The sequence below is a fragment of the Eleutherodactylus coqui genome, chromosome 3 (assembly GCF_035609145.1).
Source record: "Eleutherodactylus coqui strain aEleCoq1 chromosome 3, aEleCoq1.hap1, whole genome shotgun sequence".
Lineage (NCBI taxonomy): Eukaryota > Metazoa > Chordata > Amphibia > Anura > Eleutherodactylidae > Eleutherodactylus > Eleutherodactylus coqui.
This window is the reverse complement of record NC_089839.1, coordinates 171,876,895-171,902,300: the sequence shown is the minus strand read 5'-3', so window position 1 is coordinate 171,902,300 and position 25,406 is coordinate 171,876,895. Positions and strand designations below refer to the sequence as shown.

General features: G+C 40.7%; 1 protein-coding gene across 1 annotated transcript in view; it reads left to right on the top strand.

Annotated features, from left to right (window-relative positions):
- The window catches only part of ERC2 (ELKS/RAB6-interacting/CAST family member 2), a 991,327-nt gene extending 975,089 nt beyond the window's left edge, over positions 1-16,238 (top strand). The window contains exon 18 of the mRNA XM_066594594.1: positions 15,938-16,238. The gene's annotated coding sequence lies outside the window, so the exon portion shown is untranslated. The remainder of the gene's footprint in view (positions 1-15,937) is intronic.
- Positions 16,239-25,406: the final 9,168 nt, after the last annotated feature.

The window sequence follows — 25,406 nt, the reverse complement described above, 5'->3', positions numbered from 1 at the left end:
ATTGGCCAAGATACTTTAGCCCGCAAGCCACTACAGGGCTCCCCATTGTCTTGCAAGTCCCTACACTACCAAGACAACTAAAGTCAGATTTGCAAACATGATACACCAATCACACCAAAAGCTGCACCGCAAAGGCAACAAGACACAATTCACACAGTAAGCTACACAGACAAGGAAACAGGCCTGCTCACCCCGGACACCCAGCAGATATTGAACGGAGTGTGTATATATAGTAGCACAGACTCTAGGGGTTGGCTGACCTGAGCAAACCAAACCCAGCCAGCTAAATTGACCACCTGTGGAGCTGTGCTGCTAAAAAACACTGAGGGAAAAAGATTCCAGCACAGCACGACCCTAGCAGCATTTTCCAGCAGGATAATGCTCGGCCGCACACACAAGGGGTTCACTGGAATGTCCCCACAACATTGCCACACTGCCATGGCCACCCGGTCGCCAGGTTTATCACCAGTAGAACATGTATGGGACTATGTGGGATGCCAGCTTTGAAAGCTGATTTTGCATGATCTAGAGGCTCAGTTACAGAAAATAAGGGGTCAGTTTTCCGCAATAAATTATCCTTTTGCTCTGATATTGTAATCACATATCAACGTTATAATCACAGATATACAGGTTTATTCGATTCTGACAACTCCTTCTAGGGAATAGCTTTTTTTGACAATGAATGTATGTATATATATAATATGTTAAAGAGGATCTGTTAGTTCGATTATGCTGTTTAAACTGTAGGCATGATGTTATAGAGCAGGAGAAGCTGAGCAGATTAGTTTTATGAGGAAAGATTCTGTACAACTTGTATTTTATTAATTTAACCCCTTGAGTGGCACGCCCGGAAAATTTCCGGGACGAGCTCCACTGCTCATAGCAACATAGCCCGGAAGATTTCCGGGCTATGTATCACTATGGGAGCTGCAGAGCACAATGCCACAAGCTGTGACATCGTGCTCTGCCTGCACAGTCCCACAGAGAACAAAGCAAGGGCTTTGAAAAACCAGCAGAAGATATTGCCGATCTGCCGGCAATCTCCTGCTTTGTTTACAGGTTGCCATAGAGACCATCAGCTTGTCAGAAGCAAGCCGATGGTCTCTGTGGCAGGGAGAGCTGGTTGTTAGCTGTCAGAGGACAGCTAGGTACCAGCTCTTACAGCAGAGATCAGAGAAAACCTCCGATCTCTGCTGTGTTAACCCTTTACATGCTGCAGTCTATGTGACTGCAGCATGTAAAGGGCTGTCACTGCAGCATGTAAAGGGCTGTCACCATCGGACCCCCGGAATGTGATCAGGGGTCCTGATGGGTCCCTGTGGAAGTCCCCTAAAGGGACAAAAAAAAAAAAAAAAAAAAGTTAAAAAATTATTAAAAAAATTATAAAAACACTTGTCTCCCTTTACTTTGTAAAAAATCAAAAATAAAATCACACATGTGGTATCCATGCGTCGTAATGACCCAGAGAAGGAAGTTAATACATTATTTAACCCCTTAATGACATGGCCCCTTTTTTCTTTTTTCCCCATTTCTTTTTTTCCTCCCCCCTGTTTAAAAAATCACAACTTGTCCCGCGAAAAACAAGCCCTCATATGACCATGTCAATGGAAAAATGAAAAAGTTATAGCTCTTGAGACGCAACTGCAAAATTAGTTGAAATTCAATGATTAGACCATTTTAAAAAACCTGCCCTGGTGGGCACAACAGGGTGGTAGGAAACCCGCCACTCAAGGGGTTAAACCTCAGCATATTCTGAGCTGAATAGTCCAATGGGCGGTCCTATCAGCCGATTGACAGCCTTTCCTGTATGTGCAGCCATACACAGAGAGCTCTCAATCACTGATAGGACCGCCCATTGGACTATTCAGCTCAGAATGTGCAAAGATTTAAAAGAACAAAGTACAAGTTCTACTGAATCTTTCCCCATAAAACTATATATCAATCTACTCTATAACATTTCTGCAGTTTGGATGGGATATTTAAGCTGAGAGACTCCCTTTAAAAGAGGGGTATCCCTCATATATTAGCCAGTGAGGAGAGCCACTACGAAAATGTTTCCATGAGCATTACATGAACAGACTGCTGACTTCTGTGAATTGAACACTTGCTTTTGGGTTCCCTCAAAGAACATAGCTCATTGCTGTAGTAGATCTCAACTGTGGGATACCCTGAGATCAAATAATTGTGAGGAGAACATTGTAAGAAAAAAAGATTATCATAAGGGATACTTTCTTTGAGATTACCACGAGCGCAATGATGATTTGGTTTGACTAGAGAGCATCATAGCAAACAAACTAGCATTCGATGTGTGTAATGAAAGATAAGAGAACACTTGCTAGCTCACATTGCATCATCTCCATCCAAACCTGTGGAACTCTGTTTTGGGCTCAACTTTGCTAAAAGTTTGATTCAGCAGAAACTTAAATCAAGCTTTTAGCAAAGTTCTACCTGAATCAAGGTTCTACTGGCTCGGTTTCCTCAACACCAATCCTAAACACTGCAGTCCTATCCACAGCATGCCAATATATATTGCGAATTTTTACCGAGGCTTTCATCCAATACATAGGATGTAATATACTGCAAATCCACAGCAAAATTGGGGCCAAATTTTCGGGTAACTGATTTTGTTATGGATTTGTTGCAGACTTTCAGTGCACAACCCTTTTGAGTTGTCCACAGCTGTAATAGGGCATCCATAGACTTCAAGGGCCCTACTTTACCTCGGTGTGTCTCGAATTTCATACAAAGGTATATAGAGATTATTACTACATAAATCAACAGAAATAAATTGGCCATGTGAGTGAGAATTATACATGTCACTTACCTGTATCCTATGGCAATACGGATGGACAAATACAAAAATTGTTGTGTTTATTGAAATTGTAAATGTAAGGATGGATAGTGGCAGCTGGCAGTGAAACAGTTAACTTGCTCAAAACGTGGGCTGCTGGTTTTCCTGCCCACACTTGCAGTGGCCTTAGGCAGGGAGTGAGAGAGAGAAAGAGCATCCCAGGTGGCAGACATACAAACCATGTTATTAAGCAGAGATCGCAAAACCTTGATCTTCAAAAACGCAACCTAATTAGTCCCCAGCTTGAGAATAAATGGCATTCCACATCAAGACGAGTGAGGAAACTCTGAGAAATTCATTACCTAATATTTACTATCAACAAAGTTCCTGCCATTCTTTTTAAAGTCATGACAATTGGGTGTGTAGTCGTAAAAACGTGTCTTGTATGTATCTTTATAAGCATGATATAGCAACTAATTTTTCCTTCTTGGTCTCCTATAATTATTACTATGTGTTTCAAGCTTTAGCTGGTAAAACTGGTTACTAGAAAAATAGCTTTGTTTCAAGTTTGGTCAGGTATAAAGTTGGTGGAGATTGTGTAGGGTCAACCAAGACCAATGGGAAACCGGCAAACATATGCAATCATTTCCACCACCCCTAATCCAGCCTATATTCTGGCACACAGTTGTCAACTTCTGTCTGCAGATAGTAGCTCTGGCAAATACTCTGTCCTATATTGCCTCACCCAACATGACATGGGCAGCTCTGGCGCAATTGCATTTATCAAATGCTAAATATATATATATAATCACAAATTGTGAGCAGAATACTGGAGAGCCACATATGCAGGTCTAAGGGACAGGAAAGGCTTAAGACTGTGCCCTGTGCAGCAGCATTCATGTCACATGCAATGTGCAGGAAGAATCAGAGATGATTGGCAATAACTGTTCCACAGCCCAACTAATTTTATTTTTTTATCTGATGCGCTTTTGTTTCCAGTTTCGGAGACGGAATACTGATGGATCCTTTTTTTTAGTGTTTTGTAGTTACAGATGAACCTAGAAACATAGTTGTATAAGGCAACAGTGCTAGCCACTGACCTGTCAACCATTTTCCTTCTTCTTCCTCCTGATTTTTCCTTATCTGGAGAAGGAGAAGGAGGAGGAGAATATGTTGTTCTTCTTATTATCTCCTTGTCGCCTTTACCTCTCCTTTCACTTTCTTCTTCTCTTCTGGAGGAGGAAGAGGAAGGAGAACAAGGAAGAAGAAAAAAGAAAAAGTATGTTGGATTAGTTATTACCGATGTTGCTTTGCTGTGCTGGGGTCCTAGATTCAAGTTTGACTAATGACAACATCTGCATGGACTGTACTGCATACAGGGATACAGTTAATACAAAAAATAACCAAAACTTTCTAAATTGTATGGTGAATAATGCTAGAAGTCTGACCAATAAGGTTGACGAACTGAAAGTAATAATGTCTGAGGAAAACCATAACATAGTAGGAATAGCTAAGACCTGGCTGGTTGAAAGCTGTGACTAGGCGGTGAATTTACAGGCTAACAGTCTGTTCAGAAGGGATCGTCAAAAACAGAAAAGGGGAGGTGTTTGTATGTAAAATCATGTTTAAAGCCCACACTAAGGGAAGATATATGGGAGGTAGATGAACATGTGGAGTCTCTATGGGTCGATATACATGGAGGTAAAAACAACAATAAAATCCTCATAGGGGTTTTCTATAGGCTACCAAATACAACAGAAGCCACCAAAAATCTATTACTATAGATGAAGCAGCAAATCACAATTAGGTAAATATTATGCGGACTTATCATAATTAACTATCCGGATACAAATTTGTATGCTGAATCCTGCAGAACTCATAAATGTAACAAGTTTCTGTCAATAACTACATAATTACCTTACCCAACTTGTACAGGACCAAACTGGGACGGCCATTTTGGACAATGTTCTCAAAGATAAAAGTGCAGACAACAAAAGGGAAAAGTTTAAAAACATCTTGCTTACTGTGAGCAGTTTACACCTTACAGGTATAAAGGAATTAAGAATACCAGTAAAGCCTGGTTTAGACACAACGATTATCTTTTGAGCAACTTTTGAGCGATAATTGTTGTGTGCATTTAACAAGGTGATCGCTCAAGTTTTGAGCGATCACTTTGCCCTCCAAGCAGGGTATGCAGAAGACAAGCGGGACCGCTTGTCTTCTGCATCCAGCTGTTCTCTTCTTGGAGCGCTTAGCTGTCATACAGCTGAGCGCTCCCAGTGGGGTATGCAGAACACAGCTGGACCTCTGTGTTCTTTATACTCTGGCTGTTCACAGACCACTGTTTTCTTCATACTCCGGCTGTGTTAACGGGGCGGGATACAGCTGTAACAATAGTATCAGCTGTATCCCGCTGTGAACTCCTGATAAGGCTGATCGTTCTCTTTTAGCATGCTGAAAGAGAACGATCAGCGATTCATTGACAAAAACTGCACAATGTCAGTGCAGTTAGATCCAACAATTCTCGCACAAAAGACAGCTTTGAGCAATTTTTGAGGGAGAATCGTCAGGTCTAAATGGGCCTTTAACCAATGTGGCTCAATAAATATATAAAGGGGACAATAAACAACAAAAAGAAAGTGTTTAAACTATTAAGACAAGAAGGCAGCGAAGTAGCACTAAAAACCTACAAGGAAAAAAATAAATTATTTAAAAAGCTGTAAAGATGACAGATAGACTAGAGGAAAGAAGATTTCTATACGACATAAAAAAGGGAGTTCTTTACTATAGGAGCAGTGAGACTATGGAACTCTCTGCCTGAGGACATGATAATGGGGAATTCGATAAAAGAGTTTAAGATGGGCCTGGACTTCATTCTTGAGAGATACAATATAACATGTTATAGTCACTAATTACTGCAGAAGGGTCGGTGATTCAGGGGTTATTTTGATTGTCAGATTGAAAGAACAAGTCTGGTTGCTCATTTGTTAGCACTGCTTCTGGAGTTGTAGGTTTTGATTTGACCAAAGCTGATGGTTGTATGGAGTTTTTCAAATTGATGTTGCCCTTGATGAGATTTGAATCTAGGACCCCACCATTGTAAGGCAACAGTGCTAACCACTAAAGGCCCATTTAGATGGGACGAGTGTCGGGCAAACGATGCACCAGAATGGGAGCTGGTATTGCTGGCTCACAGTGGGGCAGCAGGAGAAGATTTTTCTCCTCGAGTTCCCCGCCCCTCTCCATTGCCTTAACATAGCAGCTGTTCAGCACTGAAAGCTCAGTGTAAATAGCAGCCGTTCAGTATTGAACGGCTGTTATGTTAAGGCAATGGAGAGGGACGGCGAAGCGTGAGGAGAGAAATCTCCTCCTGCCGCCCCGCTGTGAGCCAGCGATACTAGCTCCTGTACAGGTGCACAGGAGCTAGTATGTGCGGAGACGAGTGTTGGACATCGTTTGCCCGACACTCGTCCCGTCTAAATGGGCCTTTAGATTCCCACCGATCAGACTTTTATCACCTATCCATCCTATGGATAGGTGTTAAAAGTCTATTTTGCTACAACCCCTTTAAGAGTGAAAACTGCTGTGACAGCCCCAGTTATAGCTAAAACATAGTGTTCTTTCTGAAGTTTTGGTTCAGAGAATAAAAAAGTTTGAAAAAAAGTCTAATGTTTGTTAAAAGTTTTAAAAAATAAGCAAAATATGTCTAAGATTGATTATGTAAACAGCAATGTGGAAAGATCTAAATCATATCTGTTAGGGCTCAAAACTGAATGTTCTTCACTGGCCATCCTGCTCTTTATCAGATCAATTACGGAAATGATGGGATAGAGGAGAAAATATTCCTTATTGGCAAGTATAAAAGTCGAGAGTTGCTACTATCCTCCTCAGGATGTTCCTAAATGAATCTTCCTAAATTAATCTTTTTGGCAAAGTGTTGAATGACTTCCATGCAGTTAAAATTAAAAGAAAAAAAAGGGAAAGGACAAGAATTAAAAGTACCTGGCAGCATTGTTCAGACCAGAGACTTGTCACCTGATAATAAATGATCTCAAAGATACAGTGTGCTCTGAAACAGGACACAATGATTCTGGACTTCTAAAGCAACTGTAATCTGCTGAAAAATCTGAAAAGCTTAATTGTTCTACTTTACTTTTTTATCTTATTTTAAAGACACGTTTGTGTCCCAGACTAGTTAACCGCTTAGTGACTAGGTCTGTTTGCATCTTAATAACCAACTAAAGGCCCATTTACACTGGACGAGTGTCAGGCAAACGATGTCCCACACTCGTCCCTGTATCCCCGAGCTCCCATGCTCATGCACGGGCGCTAGCACAGCTGGCTCACACACGGAGCAGCCAGCAGGGGGCGGGGCAGTGCAGGAGATTTCTCTCCTCTCGCTCCCCCGCCCCTCTCCATTCACATAACACAGGCACTGTTCGCTATTGAACGGCAGCTGTTTAAACTGCACGATGAGCAATGATCTTCATCACTCATCTTTTATGCAGCATACTGCTAGGGGTCACAATTGCGACTGCGCCTCTTAGCGAACGGAGACCCATGGTCCCCCCAAATACGCGGTATTACCATTTCACCCCACCGGGAAGGCTGTGGTTGACGCCCAGGGAGGGAAAAGACTGTTACCCAGGGGGCGGACAGTCAGTTACAGGCTGCAGACTCGCCCAACGCGTGGCCCTCCCTCCCACTGAAAGACTGCAGGTGCAATTGGTCACATATGCAGTCAGTCACTGCACTGCCGGCCTCGTGATTGGTCCAGCCGGTGGTGCAGTAAAACTGAAAATGACCCTAGTAATATTAGCATATTACAATTGGGGCAGCCGTTGGCCCCTTGGAGTCTCGGGCCCGGGGGTTCACCCCAATCGCCCCTATTATAATCTGCCATTGGTTCGGGCTCTACTCACCCCTGTAGCGATGTCCTGAGGAAATCAGCATGAAGCACCTTTGGTCGCATAGCAATTGGGATCACATGACCGGCGTCGGCTTTTGCATGCAGCACTTTTTCTCCAGTATTTTGTGCCAGATCTGCGATGGAACCTCTGGCCAAAGGATCCAATACAGATACAATACAATATGCTAGCATGGTCAATATCACTGCATACAGGAGATGTATATACTCCTCCCTGTATATCGTGACATCAACCATGTATATAGTGATATGGACCATGCAGGCATAACCTGGGTATCTCCTGTAGGACAAGTCTTTCATTTGCTGTCTTCTTAAAAAAAACCTCTAATCTAGCTGAAAAAATACTGATGTAAGAGCTTATCCATATGGACCCTGTATTGTATTACACAGAGACCCTACAACTCAGTGGAGATAGACCTGTAATCAGTACTTGTGCCACTATATTGTGCACCCCTGGGCATTTTAATGGAGCATGCCACAATATTTTTTCTTGCACATTATCATACAAAACATGAGACACATTGAGGTACAATATGGGCCCAATGTAGGTTGTAACTCAGATGATCCCTAAGTGTCATAAATCAGAAAGACTTTTCTAAACTGATGATAACAAGAGAAAAAATAAGAGTCTGGGATATTTTTTTGTTTACTACATTTAATTAATGTTTATATGTATCCTTATAGAACTAGTATTGTGTTTAACACAAGAGAGAAAAATAAAAGTTCGGTTAAAAAAAAAAAATGAATAAAAACCTGCGAGAAGGCCTAATGAAAATAATATATAAAATAGCAATCTTTAATAAATGGAATAATTTTCGGAGGCAGTTATTATTTTTGTTCTGGGCATAAGAAACTTTTAAAAATACTATTTATAAAAGAAATATTAACAGTAACCACATTCCTATTACACTTACGTTAAAGAAAATAGAGCAGCTTATGCTATTTCTAGTGTTGAGTTGTAAGATTTTGGTGCCGAAGCTAAATAAAAAGTTAGGGAAGCAGCTGAATGAGTTTATAGGGCTCTGAATGAAGCTATTCAGAATTTATATGTTCATGTGCTATGCAGGACTAGAAGCTGTAGGCCAAACAAAAAGGTTAGAATTCGGTTTAAAGAAAATGGCATATTCAAAAATTGCAAGAACAATGTTTGACCAATAAAACGACTTCATCAAGAGAAAACTATTTTAAATAATCCCCATAATAGCTTGAAATTTAGTTTTAACTAAGGTGACCATACAACGGCTATTCTTTCTGACCCTATGGACAAGCATGGCATGCACCTTCGGTTCAGCCAAGTGTGCATGTGTTAATGGGCAGAAGGGAATAAGCGATTCCAGACCCATCAAGGAGGCATCTTATCCCCCATGAGAGCAAACTAAATCCAAAATACCTAATCTTTTTTCACTTGACAATTGCCATTGAGAAGAGTTGGGACATCCCCTTACATATTAGCCAGTCCCATCGAAATTGGCATGTTCAGACGACGTTCATCTAATGTGCATGGGCCTCTTCAGCTTATTTATTCCTCCATTGCTATACTCACTCTATAGCCATGTCATGCCACCACTAAGACACTCCGGAGGTATGAGCATTCAGTGAACTGCCACATCTCAAGTGCATATTTATTTGAAATTCAAAATTGGGGGATGGGTGTTTCAGCAATACCTCCCATTTACATTGTCCAAAGTTTATGAAAGTCGGTTGGGAAGTTTTGGTTTGGTCAATTAAGGGTACACACAGGAAGATCAAATTATAATTGGGAATCAAGAGTTTTCCGTAGGTCCTTCCTACGACTTCCTATGGTCTATTAATCTCTCAGTGCTACCATGCTATCAGGATCTGGTTCTCATGGTGCACTAATACCTGGCAGAAATCACACAGTGTCTTGCTGCTTCCACGTACTCATATCCTGTTTAGTAAACAGTCCTATGAGGGAGCCCTATAGCAATACTAAAAATGAGCCCCTCATTTTAGTACCCATTTTGCTACTCAGGTAAGAAATGTCTAGATTTTGTTTCCCCTGCACACCCTTTCAATAACCATTGGACCAGTTCCCAACCCTTTGCTTCTAATAGTGCAGTTCTACTGGAGAGGGAATCCTGAACAAATTCTTAAAGGGCCAGCATGTGTTCCCTAATTCCATCATTGGCCAATCTCCATTCAGGCCTGGCTATAATAATTATTATTAATCATCATTATATTATCAGTCTACATTCCCGTTCTGATTACTGTCCTCACTCCCAAATATTCTGACTTCTGTACTCCCTGATCTTGGCTCTGTTTATTGGACTTTGGTATTGCTCGCTGCCTGCCCTGACCTACAGCCTGAATCTTGTTTTTGCTACTGTACCGCCAGCCCTGACCTTTGTTACATTTTTGGACAAGCAACTGTTAATGTCAAGTACTGCTATGCCTTGGCTCTATGCATCATCGAAAGCCACACAAATGAAACTATCTGTGCAAGTAACGGATTGGGGAGCCCGGAACAAAGAACACATCCTACTCGCAGGGGTCAGAGGTAAAAACTGGAGTTCCCCAGGTGCTGCCTCATCAGATAGCCCAAAGTCAAATAATCATATGGTAAGGTGGCTCCACATCCACTTGCCTGACATACAATATGTCCTTGATAGTGATGAGCGAGCATACTCGCTAAGGGCACTTGCTCGAGCGAGCATTGCCCTTAGCTAGTACCTGCCCGCTCACGAGAAAAGGTTCGGGTGCCAGCTGCGGGCAGGGAGCTGTGGGGGAGAGCGGGGAGGAACGGAGGGGAGATCTCTCTCCCACCCGCTGCCCCCTGCTGACTGCCGCAACGCACGGCTCCCCCGCGCCGACACCCGAACCTTTTCTCTCGAGCGGGCAGGTACTAGCTAAGGGCAATCCTCGCTGGAGCAATTGCCTTTAGCGAGTATGCTAGCTCATCACTAGTCCTTGATAACAAAATACAAAACATCTTTTATTTCTTTGCAAATTTATAATAGAATTGTGGATTTCTTCATAATCAGTTTGTATGTTCCTTCTACGTTTCTTAGACATATTTGCTGGATTCATGCTTGTGTCCCTACATGGTATAGTCATTAAATAATTGAGAAATGACTTCTGCATCTTACTTAACACATGTTCTGTGTGGCTTCCCCTGACCTCAGGTGCTCTTCATGTAAAATTGGCTTTTGATCAACAATGCATCTTCTCAGTTGGCACAGAACTGCTACTGTAACTCTGGAGCCTTTGTCAGTGTGTACGCTGCGAAGGTTAAAGAGGAGAGTAACATCCTTTAATCGGAGATATAGTGTTACAAGTGAGGGCCTTTATCAGGATTATAGTACTATGATATAGTTTGCTACAATCTTGTCACTTCAAGCTATTGAAATAAGAGTCACATTTTCTTAGTTACCAACATTTAATTTAAAGAATCGCTGTGTCACGGACCTGATGTAGAGTTTTGAAGCTATATGCAATGTGACAGTATTTTTGCCGTCAGGATGGGATACTTTGATATATTAATAAAGGGCTAAATAAAAGTAATAGAGAAAAAAGTAAAACATGAAAACAACAAAACAAACAATAATGGACTTTCATTATTATGCTTCATCATATGACTAATTAGGTTGTTTGGCAGCTGGGATATTCTGATCATATGTAGCTAAATTGATAAAAATTGAAACTATCGACCTGAAATATATCTAACTTTTGCTGGGATCATTAAGTAAGTCTAGAAATGTAATGATCCAACCTGTCACGTTTTATTTTTGGCCCATGAAGGGTCTCTTCTCTTTACACAACGTTTGAGCTTCTGTCCACAATGATATTCTTTCTGGCACAGAATGCCAAAAACAAATGAAAGAAGAAGATAGAATAGGTATAGAAGTAGAAATGAGCCCCCTTGGGGCATAAATAAGACCTAAACCTTAGTATTGAGGCCGTAGGTGATCGAAAAGCAGAACCTATGTGGCGGAGTAGTGTATAGAGGCACAGCCTACCTGATGAATACCAAACAAAGCATGGGCATAAATATCACATGTCAAGATGATGGCAAAATGCTGTCAAAATACTGGTAAATTCCTAGCCAACCTTCTTGCTTCTCTCCTCCTCCTGTGTTCTGAGTGTGGCCTCAGATAGTTCATACAACCCTCCAGTGGTTGCGGTTAGTGCTTCCACCAACCTCCTGCTATCGTTTTAAGCTCATTGACCTTTTCCCCTCACTCTTTTTGTTCCTACTACCCTTGTGTGCCTATCTTGTTCCTTAGTTCTCTTCATAGTTTTCTGGGGGGCCAGCTTCTTATGTTAAGATGTGTAAGGAATCACCTCCAGCCTTCGCACATTTGGGGTCCCATCTTTCGTGATGCCGTCTGGTGACCTTACAGATAGCGTATTTGTCGCCAGTTATCCCCGGGCACTTTATTTTGGCTCTATTTGTTTTGTGTATAATGTCTCATATGTTCCCTATTTGATCAAGTTGACATTATGTTTCCTTGTTGACTGTTTACGTTTTTTTTGGTCTTATTGTATTAATGAAAAAATTAATAAAAACTTTTGTGAACCAAAATTCAGGTAAAATGGCACGGCACTTAGTGAGTCAAAAGAACAGAAGCACGGAGGAGAAAAATCTGATTTCTCCTTCATTTATTGCTTAAAGAAAACTAAATATTGCTTGCAGTCCAACTGCTTTGGTTGAGTTTTAACAGTATATGTCTAAATAATTTGTAAATTTGAGGAAATTCATTAAAAGTTTTATATAAAAGTAACAGATCAATCTTGATGAACATTCTTTAGACTCTTTAAATCATTGATTATATCAATAATTATTATAGCTTTGTAATTATAATATGCCTTTGGCAATCATGAACTGTAATTCCCCATGAGTCCTATTGAACATACTGGTCATGGATTTCTAAGTCATGGTCAAGACTTGATTATTTTTAGAGAATATTGTCATGGTCAAGTTACATATAATGGAGTCCGCAGTGGACTAGATTGTTACAGATTGAGAATTATGCCTCCGTTAGGTTTCCTTCTCTTTTAACTTTCAACAAAACTGAGGTTGTGATGTATAATAACTTTGTAGCCAATTATCGAAAATGGTTTGTGTATGTCTATTATTTTAAGTTTTATCTATAAAAGGAAAGGGGTTTAAGGACCATCTGAAATCATTATAGATTGAGCAGACTAGGTGGTTTGCCTGATCTCTCTGTTCTCAGTTAGGAAGAGGATAATGTTGCAAGTGCAGATATGTTGTAATTGGCCAGGAAGAGCCCCGGGCATTGAGCCGTCACAGGCGTATACATGACAAAGACATTCACATGCCTGCAGTAAAAGATGTAAGGGGCTGGCTCTCCCTACTTATCAGAACAGCCTGTCATTTTTTTGTGTAATCTGCTGGCTGGAAATGTTTTTTTCTATTTCGAAGAATGATTGAACATGTTCCTTGTCTGTAGTTCTTCAAAGACTTTATTATGAGTTAAGAAAAATTCTGATCATGTTTATACTATTGAATGTTAAACAACATACCAAATCAGTAGCGTATTGGCACACCATAGGATCCCCTGGAGGACCCTGGGCAGTGGGTGCTATGGTGCTGCCTGGCTTCCAGGGCCTTTGCTCCCAAAATTTTGACTAGCAGCAGTAGATGCATCTCCTTATTCTCACTGTATTACACGTTGGGGCCGTGTAGCTTTCTACATAAATCGACCTTTCCATCTTCTGCAGTTAGAGTACTTACAGTATGGGGAAGTATCAGGTTATGCAGAGAGCAGCACAGCATCATCCTGTAATGCAGTATGAGTGAGGAGTTGCTTCTGTTACCAGTAGCTGGAGTTTTGCGAGAAGGGGCACTATTACTAAGAGGTGCTACAGAAGGGAACACTATTACTAAGTAGAGCCACAGAAGGGGATACTGTTACCAAGATGAGCCACAGAGGGGGCACTATTACAAAAAGGGTTCACAGATAGGGCACAATTCATAAAAGAAGGCCACAGGGGGGCGCTGTAATTAAGTGGAGCCTCAGAGGTGGTACTATAACTAACTTGTCCCCTCTGAAGCCTTACTTATAGTGCACCCTCTGTGGCACATTACAACTAAGTGGGGTCACAGAGGAGGCACTGTAACCAACTTGTACCACAGAAGGATCACCATTACTAAGAGGGGCCACAGAGTGGGCATTATTACTAAGCGGCTTTTGAGCGATCATCGTTGTGTCATTTACAGCTTAAGATGAGCGATCACCTTGCACTGCCAGCGGAGGATGCAGAAGACAAGCAGGGTGTCCCCGCTTGTCTTCTGCGTACAGCTCTTCCCCCGCTCCGAGCACCCGGCTGTCATACAGCCAAGCGCTCGGAGCAGAGGATGCAGAAGACAAGCGGGGTTTCTGCATCCAGATGTTTTCTGCACGGGCCGCCCGGCTGTTATACAGCCGAGCGCTTGGAGCGGGGAAAGAGCTGTACGCAGAAGACAAGCGGGGACACCGCTGGAACCGTGTAATCTCAGCTGTCATTAGACACTAAGATAACAGAGTTCCTGCATGGTGGGGGAGCTCTATGGGGATTCTATGGGCTGTCCTGAAGTGGTTAATACAACTCTATCTCTCATATATGTTAGTAATATATGATACTTTTTATGACTTAATGTAACACTCTCTGAACAATATATATCACACTGTTATGATGAATAAAAGGCCTGTGAGCCAGGAATATTTCACAAGAGCACACTAAAAAGACTCCCTATGTCCTGTACTGCCCCCTCAACTCCTCACATAGGCATTGCATGATATATCAGTTTAGTTTGGTATTTTCAGCCTGGTATCTTCCTTCACGGTCAGCAAGGGTACCCAAATATCTTCACTTAGCACACTTTACATATGCAGCAAAGTTTAACTTGACTCAACGCATTAAGAAAAAGTTGTGTACCACAGTTCATTTGCTTTTTCTATAGCTTTTTAATGGTTTTCATTGCGTTAAAATAAAGTTATCACAGTTAAGTTAAACATGGCTACATCTGTACCCATAGACTCTTTTAGAAAAAAAAAACATTTTAGACTTACAGGCAGTACATTTTTAATGAAAGCAAATTCTTACTAAAAGATATAAAGTTGAAGGTGTGATCATCAAATTCTGAGGACCAATTACAGCACTGAACAATATGACTAAAAATATCCTGGCGGAGATAGCTGAGCACTTGTATGCTGCTATTCCCCTCAACCCCATTTAAATTAATGGAGTGGCACCGCGCATGTGCATCCACCGTTTCATTCAATTTCTTCCTCACTGCGAGGGGGGGAATGAATCTGTAGTGAGGAGAAGAGGGAGACGCATGACCCTCACTCCTCAGTGGTGAGACCCACACAATCAATCATCTTATGATAGGTGATTAAAGTCGTTTTTGGTACAACCCCTTTAAGAAATTCTAAGCTAATAAAGGGGGATTGTCTTGGCCAGTCTGGAGAGCATTTACAAAGAGAGTCTCACTCTGGAGGACCTGTTTAGTTCTCCATTGCACAGACAACCCATTTATTTAATAGAACAGGTTAATGCTTAATTTCCCCTGTGGAGGCACTGCAAGAAAATTGAACACCTATTGCTAGGTAACCTCTAGATTGACGCTGATCAGGGATTACAGCTAAGGTCACAGCAGGGGGACACTTTGTGATCACTTTAAGGAACTCTTTTAACAAATAAGGATTGTCTATATTGAGAACGCCTATAAATAAACAACTAATGTTGGCAATTGGAAGAATCTTGAAAGAGCATATTAGTTCCATACAAGTGATAGCCTGGCTCTTATTGAATTTGAGACCCAATACTGGAGTCTCCTCAGAGTTCTTTTAAAAAAAAGTCTAAGCTAAGAAAAACCAACCTCCTGGCTGTGATGCCATATAAGAATGCTAAAAATTGATGGTCAATAAGACTGGATAGAATTGCTGGAGTTGAGCTAATGTCCATACATTTTTGTAAATTACATAGGGATATGCATCAGTAATTCTAGTTTCTGATTTGAAAGAAGAAATATATATCAGGACAGATATTTTGTGACAAGCCTACAAATTTTTTGATAAACATGGAAAGGAATGCTACTATAAGGGCAGTCATGCAAATGGGAATATGATTTGGGTGGATCATCACATACCATTGGTGGGTTTTAACATTTTTGTTTATTGACTCACCAAAGTTTAAGAGAAAATAATGTATATAAAGGAATAATCAAATAAGTTCTTCTATTCTTCTTTCAGTTAAGACACAGGAAGATTCAGCAGAGAAGCGGAAACAGTCCCGAATCGATCATTGTGGATCCTCATCTGGTTGATGGAACGCTGCAGAATACAGCATCTGTGACTAATATGTGGCTATTGTATTGTGTTCACAAGTACAGGAATGCTCAGTGTGTATTGGTTGTGTGCAACACATGATCTGAACCCACAGGAAGTTCCAGACAATTAGAGAGTAATTCATATTGGTGATGTTCACATAACAACATTGTCACTCGAACAAGTTCTGCCTGTAATCTCAACTGCCATCTCTAAAGTGCTTGATTACCCCAATGGTGTAATAAAATAAGTACAGTTTAATGATGTCATAAGAAAATCAACTGAGCATCCTTCTTCCAAAGATAAAAATCCTCTCCCCATCCTCTCAGATCAGTTGATAACAATGGGCTTTAGAGTTTCGAGATCAAATGCCGGTTTTTACAGTACGTTATGCAAAAAAAAAAAAAGGCCTAAGTTGTTGGTTGCATCTGAGTTCCCCAAGCCTTAAAACAGATGGCCGATGCTTGCCAAGGTTTCTAAAACAAAGTTCCCAATGTGCTCTGGGCCAGGTTGGACAATCAAATCAATATATAGGCAATATTAACCCCTTGTTGCCAGTTTCCTGAACACGCTGCAAGTTGTCTTTGCAGTGGATTTAGGCAGGGAAGGGGTTAAATGGAATATGTACAAAAAGTGGCGTGTTTCTCTGACAATGCATGGGATATCTGAACTAGAGAAACGCTTAAAACATGTACCAAGATGGGTGGTCACCAGTGGGTGGAGCTGAGAAGATAAGAACTTTTCTCCACCCAAAGAAGAAGGTAGAATTTGGAGGGAATGAGGTGTCGCTCACGAGGACGTTACTACGGTGATGTTTTAAGAAGTAATATGCATTGCATTCAATTTTTTTTTTTTTTTGGTACAAAGAAAAAAGCTAAAAGTATTTGTTTTGCTTTCATCAGTGTTTTGCATGATAAATTTAACTTGTAAAATGGGACCCAAAAATCTTCATGCAAAACAGATTTCCTTATTGTATATGTGTCAGGCGTGTGTGTTTTTTAAGATATGTATGTCATTTACATAGGAATATATCCTGATTTTAAGGTCCAGATAAAAGCTCTTCATCCCTCTGTCGGCCCATGTTGAGATTGACACTGTTGCAATTTTCAGCTGTAACATATACCAATGGCATGCGGCCACCGAAAATTACAAGTTTATGAAATTCTAAAAGTTGCAATGTGATTGGTTATATTCAAATAGATGTAAGAGGCTGATCCCCGGAACTAACTGTATAAACGATTCTAGATGGGTGTGCCCCAAGAGAGCCATTTGATGCATAGACATGTGTTTGCATTTTGTTTCTCTCTCGTGCCAGACTTATGTGGAGCCCACAGGCAAGGTGAGATCTACTTTGTGGAGGGAAGGGGGGGGGGGGGGGGTCAAACCTGAATTCTGCAAAAACTTTAATAATCATGAATGGTTGTATTACACTTAAAGGGATCTTTGCACGGCAACTTAATGTGCCATAAATGTGTGGTCCATGGCGCCTCGTGAATGGAACACCCACCATTCCCGAGAAAAGGTGTTCTTGGTCCTTTGTTCTTCTCTTATGGCTGCTGTCATGTCTGCCATGACCTTGACTGGAAACTGGCTGTATTCAAAGAACCACTACCCCAGTCAAAACCCTACGATTAGACATTTAAATCAAAATGCAAATAATTGAAAGATTGTCAGTTTTAGCAATCGTTTTGCATAGTGTTAATGGACACTAATGTCCATTAACAATTTATCAGGTTCATTTGCATGTAAAAGGGCCTCTGGGAGCTGTTTGCAGAGCACAGCATGTGGTCTGAGCTCTGCACACAGCTCCATTGTTCTCGCAGGGGCTGGTGGCAGAATACAATGTAATCTCCGACTGCGGTGCAAATCACAGCATGCGGTCCCCGCTATCTCTCTCCGGCCGAGGGATGGATTTTAAGCTCACCTTAAATTCATTGTTCAGCCGAAGAGTGATCAATGGCAGCGTTTATGCAACGATTATCGCTCATATGCCATTGCTTGAACGTATTTTGAGCAATAATCGTTGCGTGTTAATGGGCCTTTATTCACACTGCTGATGTGGCTTCTGTTTTTTACAGGATCATTTTGTATTGGATCCTAACTAATTGTACTGGATGCCATTAACCTCTAAAAAAGGAGCCTTCAGCATGAAATTCATATGGCCTATTTGAGGACTTTAAAAGTCTTAAAACTAGAATAAGTTGTTTTGCATTCAGATTTCAGTCAAATGATCATATCCATTGGTTTGGTGCTTTGCATGGTATGGTATAGGAAGAAGTCTCTTGTACAGAAAGATATAGATTATATATAATTATAAGAAAGGGTTGCCTTATGTCCAGTTGTACCGTCTGTACAGTATGTACACACAGTTATGGGAGTTCGCAATGACTGTTGTCTCGGCATAAGTAGTCAATGTTGTCATATCATCTGTATATGTTATTTATTGGTAAAACACATTGCTCATTTGGATCTTCAAAATCAGAGGGCCATGGCACAGAGCAAATGAACAAGTCTGAATATATTTATTACACTATTGTAGAAAGTTGGAATTAGGTTAATATATTCTGGAAATACTTGAAGGTGGAGCCATTTATGCGAATATAATTGTATGTGGGAGATTGACAGGTCTCCAAGGCCTCATCAGAGAGAACCCCTTTCAAAATGTTGATCACCCCAGATCCTGCTCTTGGCACCCAGGCTATTTGGCCATGGGTAGGGGCAGCCAGCCAAACATATCACCTGCGATGGCTAGTACATGTAGTATAACATTGTGGCCGTTCAGATGAATGGCCATTCTTGTAAAATAAGAATGGCTTGAATCCACCAAAACGAGACTCACTCATGTAGAGCTGCTCTTCGTTCTGACGCATAGTGGGAGGTCCTGAGTGAGGGAGTTACCTTTATAATGTCTATATGTCCTAAGAGGGTATAGGTACAAGAGTTGTCTTCATGAGTCAGCCCCTTTAACGCCAGGGCTCTATACATATGAAATACAAGAGAGTTAATAAAAACAAGTACAATAAACTGGAGCTTACAGGGTGACAGAATTAAACACGAGCCGAGAAGAACCTTCCCGTAGAGCTTACAATCTTCAAGGAAAGGGGAAAAGAGGTCATAGATGAGGGTAGAAGATGATTGTATGGTAGTGTCGTGGTGTCAATGTAGGTTGTAAGCTTTATTGAAGAGGTGGGTTCTGAGGTTGCTTTTTAGGTTTGTATGGCAGGAGAGGGTCTTATGTGCTACAATAGCAAGTTCCAAATCATGGGAGATTCATGGGAAGAATTTTGCAGACAATAATGAGAGGAGCAGACAACAGAGACCAGAGCAGAAGGGCTTTTTTTGGGAAATAACGTGTGAAGACGTATCATGAGATTAGGTCAAATACATAGAGGTAAACGTATGTTACTAAGGCTGCCTGTCCACGGGCGGGTTTTCATTGCGATCCCCGCAGCGATAATCCGGCCACGTGGAACGCAGTGAAAGCTCTCCATCGCGTTGCCCCTGTCCATGAGCGGAGAATCATTGCCATTCTCCGCTCGCGGCCGGCAAATCGCAGCATGCGACAGCTGAGAGTGGAGATCCGTCTGCCGGCTCCTGCTCCAGGTGGCAGTATCATGCGGCGGAGATCCGCCACAGGATACCGCTACGCCTGTGGATAGGCAGCCTTATCCATAGATTAATAGAGCTGTATTGGCAAGTATGTGTACAGAAAAACACATTCTGCGTTGGTCCCTGATTCCTTGATTTAGGACTTAATTTAAAAATTAGGTAAATTGCAGTAGACACTAAATGTTACATTAGAAAAGTACATTATTCAAGGTTCAAGAGATTATGCTAACTTCCTATCATTGTGTCTTCAAAGCAGATGAGGTATATCTGAGGAGCAGTGATTTGGTACCTATCTCCAATACATGTAAAATCAGTAGGAGTGGAAAGGACATACTCGAAAATAGTTCTGTAAGACTGGAGATGTGTGATCTGCAGTAAGCCAACCATTCTCCTTTTGGTGGCCATAGGCTTAAAGGTCTACCCCCAACAAAATGACCGATTTTATGTTTATCCATACTGGTTACCTTAGAACCTCATACATCAACCATCTTTCTACACTTTCCCGGCATAAGATCTTGTGAATCATTTAGAACTGAGTGATTAGCTCCAAAAATGATATTTGATCAAATCAAATAAAAACTTTCAAGCTTGTGGAACCAATTTCATTTGTTTGATATAACTGTCTCATCACAACACACATATAGATTATTACAGATGATAGTGTCCAAATCCATGCCTGTGGCCACTATTAGCGATGTCTATGACAGAAGGACTATTTTGATTAGCGCACAGTATAAATATTTGACCATTTTTGATGTAGACTGTTAGATTCATACACATTTCTTAAATTGTAATTCAGCAGCATATATCTAATGTAACGGTTGATTCAGGATATTGTAACATTCTCCATTCTAGATATACAGGATTTCATCTGTCCACAGGGTTTTCTATGTAAATATACTTTCTATGCACACCTGAGTATGGAGTTTGCAGCTCTCAGGTATCTGAAATCAGTAATCGCATAAACTCTGAAGGTATGAAAACCTTTACATGCATATATGTATATGTTATAAAATGTCTTACTGGTCTGGTGGATCAACCAGTACTTTAGATATAATCGGAGTTACTGTTTCTTCATAAGCCATGCTATGGAGAATCATGATCACATATATAGACCTCATCTATATAACAACTCATGAAGACTGATTGCCATTGGTTCGACTTCTCTTTCCTCTAGTGTTCAGCTGTATCACTAGAGGAAGCCTGGCCTATACATGTGTAGCATTACTGTATGGGCAGGTCATTCGAATGAACGTCGGACCATGCAATATATAGATAGGCCATGTCTGCCACAGCAGGAGCTACTCTATAAGATTGTTTTTTTGGGGGGGCTTATAGAGGGGTTTGAAGTAAGTGATCATTCGCTATCAGGACATATTGATTGTGGAAATTGTCATACACCATCCTCTTTAAAGGGGTGTTCCCATCTCAGTTAATCATGGCTTAGATGGGAATATCTGCCTGGAAGCCAATACCTCCCATGGCTGGGATTACAGAAACAGCCGAACTGGCTGTTCTCTGCTTTTTCTGTACCTCCCATACTGTAGAAATGAATGGGAGTTACAGAAACGGCGTAGAACAGTCAATTCAGCTGTTTCCTTAATCCTGGCCACAGGGAGGTAGGATGGGGTCGAGGACCTCTATTCTGGTGATAGGTATGGATCCCATCAGACACTTATGGCATATCTAGTGTAAATACCATAAATTGAACTTCCCTTCAGGAGACAGTAGTCATAGAGAGTTGGTGTTTATTGATTATTTAATGTGTTAAAGGGCCACTCTAGTGATTTTTTTCATTCATTATGTACATTATTATAATTATTCCCCAAGGATATATAAGTCAGCTAGTGTTACCTTAGTTAGTTATTCCTTTCTATCTGAAACTCCAGATCTCTTTCTCCTCAGGTGGTCATGTGATCTCAGTTTTGACCAGTTCAGATTTCCTTGGGTTTATGCTGTCTGAAACTAGTCAATTTCTCAGTCTGTGTGGTGCTATTACATGGATCTACCACAGAAACTGCCTAGAGGGGGACACAGACACCCCTATCACAGTTACTGATAATGATCACACAGCTCCTGTCACACAGTTGTAATAGAGGATATCACAGCTCATACTCCTGACTGTATACTTATGGTATGTAGTTTATTTACAAGAATTTGGATATAGCCTCTATTAAAAATTTCACTATCAAGATTGTTAGCTGATAAAAATCAGACAGGGGGCTTCACTGCATGGAAATGGCTGCAATACATGGAGGAGACATCTAGCAGGTCACAGGCAATCAGGTGAGGTGGGCAAAGATGGAAAGACCTTGAAGATGTTCTCTACCCTTATTCATTATATCTAAAATATGGTTAATAAAGCAGTACAAGATTGAGAAATTATTCAAGTGCAGTCAAGACTTCTTGCCCCTTCTTCGTTCTAAATTTAATGTAAACTCTGCCTTGAGAAATTTTAGCCAAACTGGTTGTTAGGGATATGTTGCCCGACAACCCTATTTTAAAGACTGGTTGCTAGGCAATATATCTATAGCAACTACACATGACTCAATACATCTTATGATCTTTTATTATTTCAGTTTAAGCTAACATGTAAATTGATTCTTAGAAAGGTCCTTAAGTTCAAAACAAAAAATATCCCAAGAGGGCTTATCGTACGTGTTAATTCTGCATAGCTATACATATATTACCACCTCATTATGGAAACTGAAGAGACAGTATTATTTCATTCCCGAACTTCCCATTACTTGGATTTTTTTACATAGTATATATACAAACTATATATAAATAATCATTCCTAACTAAAGAATATAACGATAAGGTATATCAGAGAAGCTAACGATGTGTTCGTCCTTTCTGTTCTTGTGTGTCCAATGGCAAAGGTATCAAAGTCTATTATTGTATGACAAGCGTTGCACTTTCATTCAGACAACAATTACTTTGACTGATTTGTTGTCCCTTAGTTGGGGGCCGATTTTTACCCCTTACAAATCAGGTTCTTACGTTAAAACTACAATTGAAATACTTGAACTAGATGAGATGTTTGCCGAGTTTTGACCTACTCTTCAGTACGTCACAGAGATGAACATGTACAGTCAATGAATTAATGTCTATGTATGTGCCAATTTTGACTATTGTACAATTTTAGGGCATTTTTTCTGACAATTAATGGTGCAAGACTGTAACAAACTAACATTTCAGCTGTTCCATCAGAGAGCGTTGTATTTATTTTCTGATATGCTGAATGGTTTTCTGTAATATAGTTGCTAAATCTTGGGGCTTATAATAAACACTGTGAACTAGGAATACTCATTGTAAGTTTTTTTTTTTTTTTTTGGTCATTTCCCGTTTGCCAGCTATTATTATGTACATGGTTTGGTTTCTGGGCTTTTTGATTACACTGGAACTGTTACAATTGTAAATGTGATCACATGGCACAGGGCTGAATAGATTTTATGTAATTAAAAAACAGTGTTTATTGAATAAAACAAATATAAAGAAGATGAATGCTCCAAGCCTGTAAAAAAGTTGGAAATTCCCAATTATCTGATTTTTTTTTAATTTCTATGTGAGGTGATGTTTGGATGTTTTCCTGATGCACCGTGAGTACTTTCCCCCTCCCCTCCCCCTAAACTTTCCGTTTGATAGTGCTTCTCGTTTTATCTTTTAAAGTGGCATGTTCTGGATCGTAATATTGACATGTGAATATGGAAATTGATATGAAAACCTTAAGAAATCTACAACGGGCACGAAAAATGACTGTGTAATTTACTGTTTAGTGCGTGTAGTTGCAGATATGGATAGGGACCATTCCATCCAATTGCGTGTAAAAGATAACCTTGTGTCAGCCTGTTTATACAATATTTATTCAATAAATGTTGATTTCTTATGGACATTTCTCGTGTTTGGTGTCGTTATTTGTACTCTCATTCCCATAGGCCAAGTTCACACAAGTGTTTTTTGATTCTGTCTAACTGTTTCATTGTGAGAGCATCTAAACGGAAAGAAGACGCTTCCGTTTTTTTTGTCTATAGGCATGCATTACAACGGGAGGCCTTCATTTTCAATCAGTTTGTTAATTTTCCATCACAATGACATTTTTTTAACCTGAAGCAAAAGTGCAGACTGCTGTGTTTTTGTTTCCGGTTAAAAAAAATGGAACCAAAATAGATTGAAGTGTTTCCATTTTTAAAACATTGCTGTCAATGGAAAATGGAAGCAAATGAAAAGTTTTCCCGTTGTCTCTGTATTTCATTTTTGTTTTATTCAGTTTATCTGCTCCCACAATACAACAGCTAGGTGGGAACAAAAAATGCTAGTGTGAACTGGCACTTAAAGAGGTTTTCAAAAACAATGCCACTCTTTTCTATGGCTGCGCATGGTATTGCAGCTTGGCCCTGTTGAAGTGAAAAGGGTTGAGCTGCAATACTACAAAAGAGAAAAAAAAACAAAAAAACAAGACCTTAGGAAGCACCAAGGTTGTATTACCACCAAAAACAATATTTGCCCATAGAGACAAAAAAATACCATGTTTTGGTTAAATCCCTTAAAATATAACCTTTATTAATCTTATTATAAAAAACATCTTGAAAAAAAGCAAAATGTATATCTCTTGCAGATGACGGTGGATGAGTTCCTGGATAATCTGCCCCTATTGTAACAGAAAGAGGCTACTTCAAGTACACTTTCGCATAGACCGTACTACCAGAATGTACTTTTTCTTACTTCAGTCATATCAGCAGTCCCTCAGGCACCTATAGAGATGCAGAAAGCAGATTTCTGCTTTCCACATGGTACTCTTAAAAGGGTTGTCTCGCGGCAGCAAGTGGGGTTATACACTTCTGTATGGCCATATTAATGCACTTTGTAATGTACATCGTGCATTAAATATGAGCCATACAGAAGTTATTCACTTACCTGCTCCGTTGCTAGCGTCCCCGTCGCCATGGATCCGTATAATTTCTCTGGCTTCTTGCTTTTTTAGACGCGCTTGCGCTGTGCGGTCTTCTGCCTGGTGAATGGGGCCACTCGTGCCGGAGAGCTGGTCACCGCATCGTCATCGTAGCTCCGCCCCGTCACGTGTGCCGATTCCAGCCAATCAGGAAGCTGGAATCGGCAATGGAACGCACAGAGCCCATGGTGCACCATGGGAGAAGACCCGCGGTGCACCATGGGAGAAAAACGCAGTGCATCCCTGGGAAAGGACCGGCGGCCATCTTAGGCAGAAGATTTTTAAAACTTCACATTTCAGCACATCGGTGAGTAGCAAGCGGCTTAAAAACCGCTTTAAATTGCTATTTTATGCCAGGGGGGTGACAGGGGGAATGGGGTAAAGTAAAATTTTGATGTTTGCCATGAGACAACCCCTTTAAACTTCGCCATTGGGTTTTACTTTCTCTTACACAACACATAATTGAAATCCATGTCCTCAGGCCCAAGGGCCATACCAACTTGTGGCGCATTCATGCCTTTCTATACAAGTATGCTATTCTTATTTTAGTATAGGACACCAATATTGAGGTATAGTGCTGGATCAGACTTTTTGACTAACTCTTTCAGGTAATCTCTGAGGTAATTCTCAGGTAATCTGTGAGGCAACTCTCTCAGGTAATCTCTGAGGTAACTCTCAGATAATCTCTGAGGTAACTCTCAGGTAATCTCTGAGGTAACTCTCTCAGGTAATCTCTGAGGTAACTCTCAGGTAATCTCTTAGGCAACTCTCTCAGGTAATCTCTGAGGTAACTCTCAGGTAATCTCTTAGGCAACTCTCTCAGGTAATCTCTGA